The sequence below is a fragment of the Felis catus genome, chromosome B4, assembly GCF_018350175.1.
Source record: "Felis catus isolate Fca126 chromosome B4, F.catus_Fca126_mat1.0, whole genome shotgun sequence".
Taxonomy (NCBI): Eukaryota; Metazoa; Chordata; class Mammalia; order Carnivora; family Felidae; genus Felis; species Felis catus.
The window spans coordinates 127,188,802-127,202,783 of record NC_058374.1 but is presented as its reverse complement, the minus strand read 5'-3'; positions in this window follow the sequence as shown (position 1 = coordinate 127,202,783).

Below are 13,982 nucleotides of genomic sequence, written 5' to 3'. Positions count from 1 at the left end.
TCGTGACCTGAGCTGGAACTGTGAGATCATGACCTGAGCTGAAGTCGGATGCTTAACCGACTGAGCCACCCAGGTACCCCAGTAGTAGTAGGCTATTTTAGTTTAATGTTTGTTTAGTCCTTAAGAAGCATTATGAAAGTGGGGGTTTTTTTTTTTTAATTTTTTTTTTCAACGTTTATTTATTTTTGGGACAGAGAGAGGCAGAGCATGAACGGGGGAGGGGCAGAGAGAGAGGGAGACACAGAATTGGAAACAGGCTCCAGGCTCTGAGCCATCAGCCCAGAGCCCGACGCGGGGCTCGAACTCCCGGACCGCGAGATCGTGACCTGGCTGAAGTCGGACTCTTAACCGACTGCGCCACCCAGGCGCCCCGAAAGTGGGTTTTACCCCATTTTATAAATGGTGAAAATGAAGTTCAGAAAAATTACGATTTTCTGCATTTCATATTCAATGATTTGCTACCTGGGAGCACTTCTTAAAATGTGTGTATTTCTCTTCTAGCTTCTTTTTCATGTTAATCTGATGATGTGACTGCTCATTTCAGCGGGCATCACACTCTCCCTGTAGTAGTTGTATGTTTACCCTGGGGTTGTGAAATGCATTTTTATAAACAGAGAATGCCTTTGTGAGCCACTGTTCTTAATTGGTTTAGAGAACTGGCACTCTACGAAAGATGAATTATTCAAAAGCGTGGGAGAGAACACAGTGCTCTATTAGGGACTTTTTCAAGATGACTGACTCAGATATGCTGCAGCAAAAAGAAAGTAAACCAGGCTGTTTTGTATCTGAAATTCCACAAATGCAAGTAAGCGTGTCAGCATATATACTTTTTGGAAAGGAACATGTTAGACCTTAAGGGTGGCAAGGGGAGAGGTGCATGTGTAAGTAAAAACAATGGCTCTGACCAGGAAACCCAATTTCAAGCTTCTAAAAAGGAAGGAAAAAAAAAAACATATGGACAGCATCCTAGGCCTTTGTTACAGGTGTGTGGTTAGGATGAAGAACTACATCATTGTTTTAAACAGTAAAGATGGAAGAAACCTAAGTATCCTCCAGAAAGGTGATGTTGAGTAAGTTATGGCACATCCATATGAAGCAATACAGTACTGCTATCTAAAAGGATGAGGTAATCCATATGTTAACATAGAATTATCTCCAAAATATATTAAGTGAAAAAGTATGCTGTCTAACCTTCTATTATCTATCTAATATTTAAAAAACCCTGAATTGTATAAAGAATATACTATAGATTGTCAGTCCCGTTGTATGCTTTCCTGTGCTATGCTAAAGCTAAAACCTGCTTCCCAGACTCCTCCAGAGCTAAGATGCCAAACAAAACCAAAGTTCCTCTGATCAGATGATTTGTATGAGATTCTGATTCAGAACTGAGTTATGTGGGGAGAGAAGCAAGGCCTGAGGCATCTGTTTATTATGCAGGCTTGGCTTTTACCAAGGGTGATGTGATCTGGGAGCTAGTGGCTGTGATGGATGGAGGTTTTCTGACGTGGCAGGTAGCTCCTTGGTCATAAAAGCAGCTGTTGCGCCTGGTGAGTTTACTTCTACAGTTATGGGATTGGGAGTCATTCCTAGAATTCAGCCTAGAATCCTATCAAACGCTTTCAATGATACTGTGAGTTTACGATACTGCTTAAACTAGATTGAGGAGATTCTGTTGTTTGAAAATACAAATATTGATTAAGTAATTGGTATCAGAAATATTGCAGGAAACATATCCTCAAGGAAATGTGATCTTAGTTTTAGTTATACGACCTGGGTGCGTTTCAAGGCAGCGAGAACCCAGCTACTGTTAGAAGATGGGACACAGAATTGTGCTGGAATGGTGTTAGACCTTCATCTTTGATCACTTGCTATGAAATGTACTCAATCAATTCAGCTTGATCTAAACTATGTTTTTCTTCCCCTGGCTTAGTATCCTCAGAATTTTTTTGACATGTATTCCTCAAGAGCTAGAAAGTTGTTGCAACTCTTTTAATATGTCAGCCTTCTTTTCCAGGGTTTGGCTTAGTCAGAGGTCAGAGGCAGTAAGAGGTGTATGAATGGTAAACGAGAATTGGAATTTTATTTTGGTGTGGTCATTAGAGGGTATTCAAGAAAGTCAACCATTCTCATTAGATAGGGGAGGAGGAGGAGCTTCTGTTGGGGTACTTGGAGTTACAGTATTGGAATTCTCTCAAGTATCACCATTCCCTGTTTCGGGATTGTACTTTTCCCACTGAAATATAATAATTTTCATTTAAGAAATCTGTTGAAACTGTGAGTCCAACCTGTGCTGTAAATCAGTAACTGGCTCAGACTCTGCTTTTGGTTTATCACCATATCAGCCTTATGGCTACCAGAGGGAAGATACTAATCGGGACAGTCATGGATAATTCCTGGTTCTCTGACCTAGCATATATGTCTATCAGGCAGTTGGATAGGAATATGAAGTTTGCCTCAATATTAAGGTTTTCCATTTTTTCTTGTATCAGTTCTAGTAAACTGCTTTTCTAGGAACTTGCCCATTTTCTAAACATGTTCAGATTTAGTTACATGCAGTTGTTCTATATCTTATCAATGTCTATAGGACCTGTAAGGTCCCTTTTTTTTGCTCCTGATGTTGATAACGTGTGTTTTTTTTTATGATCACTACAGCTCATAGGTTTATCAATTTTCTTAGCATTCTAAAGTATCTATTTTTTGCTTTGGTGATTTTCTGTAGTGTATGTTTGTTTTCTATGACATGATTTTCTTCTCTTTATTATTTCCTTCTCTCTACATTTTTGGATTTAAATTGCTGTTCTTTTTCATCTTATGAGGACTACTGAAAACTGACTTTTCTAATAGGCGTTTGAGGCTGAAAGTCATCTCTTTGATACAGTTGTAGTTACATTCTGCAAGATGTTACGAGCCTTACGTTCATTGTCATTCAGTTACGTTCATTGTCATTCAGTTAAAAATGTTTTCTAATTTCTGCTGTGCTTTCTCCTTAGACAGTCTACTTAGATTATTTATACATGAATTCCTGAATTTCCAAATTTTCAGGAGTTTTATAGTTTCTTTTCAAATTGATTTCTAGGTTAATGCCATGATCAGAAAACATACTCTGAATAATTTCAGTTCTTTAAAATTTGTTTATATTTGCTTAATGGCCCTGTATTGGGACTATTTTGGGAAATGTTCCTTTCATACTTGAAAAGAATGTGTGTTCTGTTATTCTGGGGTACATTGTTCTATGAATAGCTGTTAAGTCAACTTGATAGTTAACTTGATAATCAACTTACTTTTTTGTTTCCTTGTTCAATCAGTTACCAAGAAAGGTATAAAGTTCTCCCACTCTGATTGTACATTTGTCTATTTCTCCTTTTAGTTCTGTCATTTTTGCTTTATATACTTTAAAACTGTGTTTCTGAATGTTTAAAAATCTAGAAATGTATCTTGTGGGACCAATCTTTTTATTGTTATAAGAAGGATGCTGTCTTGGGGTGCCAGGGTGGCTCAGTTGGTTGAGTGTCTGACTTTGGCTCGGGTCATGATCTCACAGCTCATGAGTTTGAGCCCTGTGTTGGGTTCTGTGCTGACAGCTCAGAGCCTGGAGCCTGCTTTGGATTCTCTCTCGCTGTCCCTCCCCCGCTCTTACTCTGTCTCTCTCAAAATAAATAAACATAAAAAAAAATAAAATAAAAAGGATGCTGTCTTTATGATGTGTCTTTCCTTAAAGTCTATTTTGATAGCAAAATAGCCGTACCACATTAATTTTGGTACTTGCATAATATATATTTCTCTACTCTTTCTTAAGTTTTTAATTTTAATTCCAGTATAGTTAATATACAGTGTTGTGTTAGTTTCAGATGTACAATATAGTGATTCAACATTTATACAATTACTCGGTGCTCATAATGATAAGTGTAGTCTTTAATACTCATTACCTATTTCACCCATCCCCACACCCATCTTCCCTCTGGTAACCATCAGTTCTCTATAGTTAAGAGTGTGTTTTTTGAGTTATCATGTTTTTATTTTGTTTTTGTTTCTGAAATTCTACATATGAGTGAAATTGTGTGGTATTTGTCTTTCTCTGGCTTATTTGCCTAGCATTATACTCTCTAGCACCATCCATGTTGTTGCAAAAGTAAAGATTTTATTCCATTGTGTGGTAGAATATTCCACTGTATATATGTATACCATATCTTCCTTATCCATTCATCTATCAACAGACACTAGGGCTGCTTCCATAATCTGGCTATTGTAAATAATGCTGCAATAAACAAGAGTGCATATATCCTTTAAAAATTCTTTTTAAAATATTTATTCATTTTTGAGAGACAGAGGTGAGCAGGGGAGGAGCAGAGAGAAAGGGAGACAGTACCCCAAGCAGGCTCTAGGCTCTGAGCTGTCAGCACAGAGCCCAACGTGGGGCTCGAACCCATGAACCATGAGATCGTGACCTACCTGAGCCGAAGTCAGATGCTCAACCGACTGAGCCACCCAGAAACCCCCATATATCCTTTTGAGTTAGTGGTTTTTGTTGTTGTTTTGTTTTGTGTTTTGGTAAATACCCAGTAGTGTGATTACTGAGTTGCAGGGTAATTGTTAACTTTTTGAGGAACCTCCACTGTTTTCCACAGTGGCATTCCCTACAGTACATAAGGGTTCCTTGTTCTCCACAGTCTTGCCAACACTTACTGTTTCTTACGATTTTGATTTTAGCCATTCTGACAGGTCTGAGGTGGTATCTCATTGTAGCTTTGATTTGCATTTCTGTGATGATGAGTGATATTGGGCATCTTTTCATGTGTTTCTTGGCCGTCTGGATGCCACCTTTGGAGAAATGTCTGTTCATGTTTTCTACTCATTTTCAAATTGGATTATGTGTTTTTTGGGTGTTAAGTTGTATAAGTTGGTTATATATTTTGAATACTAACCCCTTATCAGATGTGTCATTTGCCAATATCTTCTTCCATTTAGTAGGTTGTCTTTTTTGTTTCATTGATTGTTTCCTTTGCTGTGCAGAAGCTTTTTGTTTTGATGTAGTCCCAATAGTTTATTTTTGCTTTTACTTCCCTTGCCTCAGAGACATACCTAGAAAAATGTTGCTATAGCCAATGTCAGAGAAATTATTGCCAATGCTCTTTTCTAGGATTTTTATGGCTTCAGGTCTCACATTTAAGTCTTTAATCCATTTAGAGTTTTATTTTTGTGTATGGTGTAAGAAAGTGGTCCATTTTCATTCTTTTGCATGTAGATGTCCAGTTTTCCACCCCCATTTGTTGAAGAGGCTGTCCTTTTCTCATTGTATATTCTTTCCTCCTTTGTCAAAGATTAATTGACCATATAATTCTGTGTTTTCTTGTCTGTTCTATTGATCCATGTGTTTATTTTTATACCAGTACCACAGTTTTGATTACTACAGCTTTGTAATATCTGGCTTCTTTTTTCTTTTTCAAGATTTCTTTGGGTATTTTGGGTCTTTGGTGGTTCCATACAAATTTTAGGATTGTTTATTCTAATTCTGTGAAAAATGCTGTTGGTATTTTGATAGGGATTGCATTAAATCTGTAGATCGCTTTGGGTAGTATGTCAGTTTAACAACATTCTTTCAATCCATGAGCATGGAATGTCTTTCCATTTTTTTGTGTGTACGTTGTCTTCAATTTATTTCTTTTTTTTAATGTTTATTTATTTTTGAGAGAGAGAGAGTACGAGCGAGGGAGGGGAAGAGAGAGGAGGAGACAGAGGATCTGAAGCAGGCTCTATGCTGTCAGCAGAGTCTGATGTGGGGCTCAAACCCACAAACTGTGAGAGCATGACCTAAGCCAAAGTAAGATACTTAACTGACCGAGCCACCCAGGTACCCCATCTTCAATTTCTTTCATCAGTGTTTTATAGTTTTCCGAGTACAAGTCTTTCACTTCTAATTGGTTAAGTTTATTCCTATATATTTTATTGTTTTTGGCATAATTGTAAATGGGACTGTTTTCTTTAAAAAAATTTTTTTTACATTTATTTATTTTTGAGAGAGAGAGAGAGAGAGAGAGAGAGAGAGAGAGAGAGAGAGCGAGCAGGGGAGGGGCAGAGAGACAGAGGGAGACACAGAATCTGAGGCAGGCTCCAGGCTCTGAGCTGTCAGCACAGAGCCTGATGTGGGGCTCGAACTCACAACAGCGAGATCATGACCTGAGCTGAAGTCGGATGCTTAACTGAGTGAACCACCCAGTTGCCCCTTAAAGTCTATTTTGTTTGGGGGTGCCTGTCTGGCTCAATTGGTAGAACATGGGACTCTGATTTCAGGGTTGTGAGTTCAAGCCCCACACACACTAGGTGTAGAGATTACTTAAAAATAAAACCTTAAAATAAGTATTTTGTCTGAAAGAAGCATTGCTACCCTGGTTTTCTTTTGACATCCATTTGCATGATAAATGTTCCTTCATTTCCTTACTGTCAATCTGCAGGTGTCTTTAGGTCTGAAATGAGTATCTTGTAGGCAGCATATAGTTGGTCTTTTTTTTTTTTAAATATATTTTGTCACCTTATGTCCTTTGATTGGAGTGTTCAGTCCATTTACATTCAAAGTATTTTTTTCCACTATTTAATTTTTTTAAAAAGTAAGCTACACACCCAACATGGGGCTCGAACTCTGACCCTGAGATTAGTAGTCTCACGTTCTACCAACTGAGCCAGCCAGGCACCTCAAAGAAATTGATAGATGTGTATTTATTGCCATTTTGTTACTTGTTTGTGGTGGTTTTTGTAGTTTTTTTTTTTTTTTTTTTTTTTTTTTCCTGATTCTTGCTCTCTTTCATGGTTTATGGGCATTCTTTAGTGATATATTTGGACTGCTTTCTCTTTATTCTTTGCATATCTATTACTGCTTTTTGATTTGTAGTTAGTATTAGATTTGCATACATCTGCATATAGCAGTCTATATGAAGTTGATGGTTGCTTAAGTTTGAACCCATTCTTTACTCCTCTCCCCTACGCCCACATTTTAGGTAGATGGCATCATATTTTACATCCTTTTATTTTATGAATCTCTTGACTGATTTTTACAGAAATGTTTATTATTCCTGCTTTTGTGTTTTTTTACGTTTCATACTCTCACTTATGGTCTTTCCATTCAAAGAGTCACCTTTAATATTTCTTGTAGAGCTGGTTTAGTGGTCATGAACTTATTTAATTTTTGTTTGAGAAACTCTCTCTCCTTCTAATCTGAATGATAGCCTTGCTGGATAGGGTATTCTTGGCTGCAGATTTTTCCCTTTCAGCACCGCGAACATATTCTGTCATTGCCTTCTGGCCTGCAAATTTTCTGCTGAAAAAAATCCACTGAGAGCCATATGGGATTTCCCTTGTACGTAACGGTCTCCTGCTACTTAAATTTTTTTCTTTGTTACTGCTTTTTCCCATTTTAATTACTATGTGTCTTATTGTGGACCTCCTTGGGTTTTTAGGGTAATCTCTGTGCCACCTGGATATGAATATCATTCCAGATTAGGGAAGTTTTCAGCTATTATTTCTTCAAATAAATTTTCTGCCTCCTTTTCTCTCTCTCCTTCCTGTAATGCGAATGCTATTACGTTTAATGGAGTCACTGAGCTCCTTAAGACCGTTCTCAGTTTGCATAATTTTCTTTCTCTCTCTCATTTGCTCAGTTTACTTTCCATTACTCTGTCTCCCAGGTCTTTAATTTATTCCTCTGCTTCCTATAGCCTGCTATTTATTCCATCAAGTGTATTTTTAATTTCATTTATGGTGTTCATCTCTGATTGGTTCTTTTTTATCTCTTTGTTAAGGATATCACTCATGTTCTCTATTCTTTTCCCAAGTCCAGTGAGTATCTTTACGATTATTACTTTAAATTCTCCATCAGGCACGTTACTTATATCTGTTTTGCTTAGGTCTTTTGTGTGATTTGGTCCTGTTCTTTCATTTGGGACATACCCCTCTGTCACCTCATGTTGTCTACTTCTCTGCTTCTGTGTGTTAGGAAGTCAAAAGATGGAGATCTTTTGCTCTTGAAAGTAATGGCCTTATGAGGACGAGGTCCGGTAGTGCCTTGCCATGCAGTGTCTCCTGTTCCCCAGTACCCGGCACTTCAGGGAGTGTCTCCCGTGTGTGTTGCGTGTGCCCTGCTGTTGAGTCCTGGCCTCTTTTTCTTTCAGCCCAGTTGTCTTCTGTGGCTCTCTTTGCCTGTTGTGGGCAGTGTTTGGTCGCTGGCTGAGTCGGGCCTGTTTTAAAGGAGTATATTGGCCTGCTTGTGAAATACAACTTGCTGCCATCACTGAGGCCATGCAAAAGGCCTGGGTCAGGAGACGGGGTGTTGCTTGATGTCATATTCCTGAATCACACAGGAAATATTAATGGTTCATGGACTGATATCTCTTTTATCCGACTAAGTTAGGATCGGGTCCCCTAAGAGAACTTTTGTCCCCTAGCTAGAGAGCAAAGACTTCTTATTCACACTGAATCTCCCATGCTCTATATGGCACTAGGCACAGGATAGGCATTCAGTGTTTGAGAATGAATGTACAGTCTGTTTTTTAAGGTTTCCATTTACGGATTGTTTGTGGCGATTTTCGTGCCACAACAGAGTTAAGTGTAGTGACAGATGCAACTAGATAGCTAAAAGGAATGTCTACTTTTTGGAAAATTTTTGGAACTTTGCCAACCCTCGTTTTAGGTCAGAGTAATCAGGAAACACCTTATGGCTAAGTATACTTCTGGGCATTTTCATTCTTTGGTTTAACGTTTCTCTTTATTGTAGAATTATTTTTCTTTCGTATATTTTAATATCTGCCTGTTCCACTTACTCTGATGTGGGTCTCCTGATAGGAAGTACTCTCATTTTATTTATCTGAAAAAACTTTCACTTGTTTTCATAAAGCATACTTTCACTTAGTATTAAAATTTGGCTGCTATTTTTTATAGCACTTTGAATCTATACATTATCTCCCAACTTCCATAGTTTTGTTAAGAAGTCATCCAGGAGTTGAATTGTTGCTCCTTTCAAGATAATACACCCCTTCATGCCTCACATGGCTGTGCCTTACCTTTGCTTTAGCTTTTAGTTTACCACAGCACGTCTAGATGTGGTTTTCTTTGGTCTGTTCTGTTTGGGGTTAGTGGTTCTTCCAAATCTGGTTTGATGTCATTAGTTCTGGAAGCTTTTTAACCAGTATTTTTACACATATCTTTTCTCTACTATTAGCTTTTCCTTCTCAGAGAAATTACATGGCCTTTTGCTTGTCTTTTCAGTTTTATCTAATTTGTTGTTAATGCCACTTACTGAGTTTTCCATTTCTCATATTATACCTTTCAGTTCCAGATTTTCCATTTTAAAATTCAATTTCTAGTTTTTGGTCAAAATTCTCAATTTTTAAATCTGCTTGACCATATTGCAAAATATGTTTCTGGTAGGGCCTTTATTTAGATCTCTTGTATGTTCCTAGTGTCTATATTTTTCAGTTTACAGTTGTGTTTTATTTCCTTATGTACGTGGTTATTTTCATGCCCTGATTAGTACATGTCAAAAATTATAACAAAAGTGTGTGGCCCAATATGACATTTTCTTCATCCAGAGAAGATTTACATTTTTGGTAGGCAGCTAAGGGTAATAGTAATCCTGGATTACAGTAATGAATTATAATTCAGAATATTTAAAGCTGGACTTCTCTTTGTGGGAGGAACAGTTTCTAGTTAGTCATAAGCTCTAGGCCAACTCAAAGCCTTGGGGGGTGGGTGGGTATTCAAGCACCACCTACTTGATCCTTCTCAATACCGGTTTTGGGGGCGCCTGGGTGGCGCAGTCGGTTAAGCGTCCGACTTCAGCCAGGTCACGATCTCGCGGTCCGTGAGTTCGAGCCCCGCGTCGGGCTCTGGGCTGATGGCTCAGAGCCTGGAGCCTGTTTCCGATTCTGTGTCTCCCTCTCTCTCTGCCCCTCCCCCGTTCATGCTCTGTCTCTCTCTGTCCCAAAAATAAATAAATGTTGAAAAAAAAAATTAAAAAAAAAAATACCGGTTTTGTTTCCCACTAGCACTGCATGGTTAAAAAAAAAAAAAATCTATACTTTTTCTCAGGCCCTTAGCCACTTTCTGGAATCCACAATATTCTTAAGGAATAAATTGTCCCAAATGCCAGGTTCTTTTCTGGGTTTTATGTTTTCTCCTGACGATTGGTGCATTATTTTCTCAATGACTTCTTTCCTCAGTACCTCTGGGCTTTCTATGACCTGTATTTCCATCCAGCATCTGTGGAAATAGATGTTGAACTGTGTAATGGAGGCTGGGATGTACCACCTAGAATCCTTTTCATGAACAAGCTCTTTCCAGAGGTACCGCATACACTGGCTAGTGACTGCTCGCAGCTGAATTTTTCTCTGGAAATGGCTCAGCTTATGGCAGCTGCCTTGCCTGGGAAGATAGCCTGAGCTAAATGATTAGTTGAGATGGGAGGATGTCTCAGCCACAGTGACTCAATTAGGACTTCTGTGAAGGGTCATTTCAGCTTTGGAACTAGAGATCTGCAAGGGACATCTGTTGAAACTTCATAATGGTTCAGCATTTCCCTCTGCCCAGTTCTGCTTTCCTGATTTCCTTACAGGTTTTGTTTTAGAATACTTCATACTTCCCAATTAATCTGTAGAGTTCCTGTCTGTCTCATTTGCTTTTAATATAGTCATCATATACAATTTCTTTTTTGGTTATATTTAACTCATTTGGGGGGAGAGGAAGTTAGTGTTGGAAGAAGTAGTTCATTTGAGAGAAGTAATATAGTTTGACCTTGACAGAAGCAGTTAAGATATACTGTCTTTTGCTTCAGAGAGCAATCTTTACTTCGTTTCACATTCACTTTTTAAAACTGAGATATAATTGACATATAACATTATACTGGTTTCAGTTATAGGACATTAAGATTAGATTTTTGTACATATTGTGTGCAATGTTCACAATTCTAGCGAATATCAATTCACATACATACTTACGAATGTTCTTGTGATGAGAACTTTCACAATCTACTCTTAGCAACTTTCAAATATACAATACAGTATTTTTAACTATAGTTACCATGCTGCACATTACATCTCCATACTTTATAACTGGAAGTTTGTACCTTTTGACTGCCTTCACTCATTTCACCCAACCCCCACCTGTAACAACCACCAATCTGGTCTCTGTATCTGAGCTCAGATTTAAAAGAAAAATTAGATACCACATACAAGGGAAATCGTATGGTATTGTCTTTCTCTGACTTACTTCACTTAGCATAATTTATGCCCTCAAGGTCCATCCATGTTGTTGCAAATGTCAAGATTTTCTTTTTTTTTTTTATGGCTGAATAATATTCCAGTGTGTATGTTATAAAGCTGTTATGAACATGGTAGTGTAGATATCCTCTTTAGTGTTTTTGTTTCCTTTGCATAAATACTCAGAAGCAAAACTGCTGGATCACGTGGTAGTCCTATTTTTTATTTTTTGAGGATCCTCTAATGTACTGTTTTCTATAGTGGCTGCACCAAGTTACAGTCTCATCTACAGTGCACAAAGAAAGATTCCCTTTTCTCCACTCTTGTAACCCTTATTTCTTTTTGACAACAGCCATTCTAATGAATGTAAGATAATGTCTCACTGTGGTTTTGATTTATATTTCCTTGATTAGTGATGGTGAGTACCTTTTCATGTACTTGTGGCCACCTGTATATCTTTTTGAAAAGTGTTCAAGTGCTCTACCCATTTTTAAAAAGTTCTTTTTAACATTTATTTATTTTTGAGAGACAGAGAGAGAGCAGGAGTGGGGGAGGGTCAGAGAGAGAGAGGGAGACAGAATCCAAAACAGGCTCCAGGCTCCAAGCTGTCAGCACAGAGCCTGATGCGGGCGGGGCTCGAACTCACGAACCGCGAGATCATGACCTGAGCTGAAGTCGGACGCTCAACTGACGGAGCCACCCAGGCGCCCCTCTACCCATTTTTAAAGTTTTCTTGCTATTGAGTTGTGTGAATTCTTTATATATTTTGGACATTAATGCCTTACCAGATGATTTGCAAGTATTTTTTTCCCATTGTGTAGGTTGTGTCTTCATTTTGTTGGTTTCCTTTACTGTGCAGAAGCTGAATTTGATGTTATCCTATTTATTTTATTGTTGTTGCCTTTGTTTTTGGTGTCAGATCTAGAAAATCATTGCCAAGACCAATGGCAAGATTACCACCTATGTTCTAGTTTTATAGCTTTAGGGCTTATGGTCAAGTCTCAATCCACTGAGTTGGTTTTTATATGTGGTAGAAGATAGTGGCCCAGTTTTTCTTTTTTTGCATGTAGATACCCAGTTTAACCAACACCAATTATTGAAGAGACTCTTTTCCCCATTGTTCTTTTGTTTCTAATTTTTCTGTTCTGTTTCATTGATCTGTATACCTGCTTTTGTGCTCATACCATATTATTTTGATTACTGTAGCTTTGTAATATAGTTTGAAATCAGAAAGCATGATGCCTCCAGCTCTTGTTCTCAAGATTGCTTTGGTTGGTGGCTCCTGGCTGGCTCAGTCAGTGGAGTGTGCTACTCTTGATCTTGGGGTTGTGGGTTTGAACCCCTTGTGGGGTGTAGAGATTACTTGAAAATAAAATCTTAAAAAGATTGCTTGGGCTATTTGGGGTCTTTTGTGGCTCCACACAGATTTTAGGATTCTGTGAAAAATGCCACCGAAATTTAGAAAGGGATTGTACTGCTGTAGGTTATCTTGGGTAGTGTGGACGTTGTTATAGTTTTCGGTGTATAGGTCTTCCGGTTTGGTTAAATTCCTATTTTGTTCTTTTTGATGCAAATATAAATGGGATGAAGAAACTTCTCTGCTAGCTCATTGTTAGTGTATAGAAATACAACTATATTCTATTCTGTGTATTGATTATTGTACACTGGAACCTTACTGAACTTTGTTAGTTTCAGGTTTTTTGGTGGTCTGACCTGGTTGTTTTACTTTTTCCAAAGTCTAATTGCTCTGGTAAGGGCTTTCAATACTATGTTGAATAAAAGTGGGGAGAGTGGGCATCTTTGTCTTGTTTCTGATCTTAGAGGAAAATCTTTGAGCTTTTCACTGAACATATCACACTTGTGATATATGGCCTTTATTAGTTGAGGTATATTCCTGCTAACCCACTTTGCTGAATTTTTATAATGGCTATTCAATTTTGTCAGATATCATTTCTGCATCTATTAAGATGACCCTGTTTTTATCCTTCATAATGAGGTGTATGATTAATTTGTAGGTATTGCATTCCTGGAGTAAATCCCACTTGATTATGATGTCTGATCCGTCTAATGTTGAATTTTGTTAGTGTTTTTGAGGACTTTTGCACCTATGTTCATGATATTGGCCTATAATTTTCTTGTGATGTCCTTTTCTAGTCTTGTCCCAGGGTAATGCTGGTTTTATCAAATGAGTTTGAAGTATTCCCTCCCCTTCAATTTTCTGGAAGAGTTTGAGAAGATTAAGTATGCTTATTCAAATGTTTGGTGGAATTCATGCGTGGTGCTGTCTGGTCCTTGATTTTTGTTTACTGGGAGGTTTTTGATGACTGAGTTGATCTAACTAGTAATTTGGTCCCTTTAGATTTTCTTAATGATTCAGACTTGGTAGGTAGTATATTTTGAGGAATTTTCCATTTCCTCTAGGTTGTCTGATTTGTTGTACTATAGTCACAGAAGCCGCTTATGACCCTTTGCATTTTGGTGGCGTATAGTCCAGCTAAAGGTTTGTCAATCTTTTCAAAAAACCAGCTCATGGTTTCATTGATCTTTTCCTGTTTTTGTTTCGCATGTTTCCTCCCTGATCTTTATTCCCTTCCTTTGTACTAACTTTGGGCTTCTTTTTTTTTTTTTTTTTTTTGTAGTTCCTGGAGTTGTAAAATTAGGTTGAGAGCTTGTTTTTTTGATATAGGCATTTACTGCTGTGAACTTCTCTTAGAGCTGCTCTTGCTGTATCCCTGAAGTTTG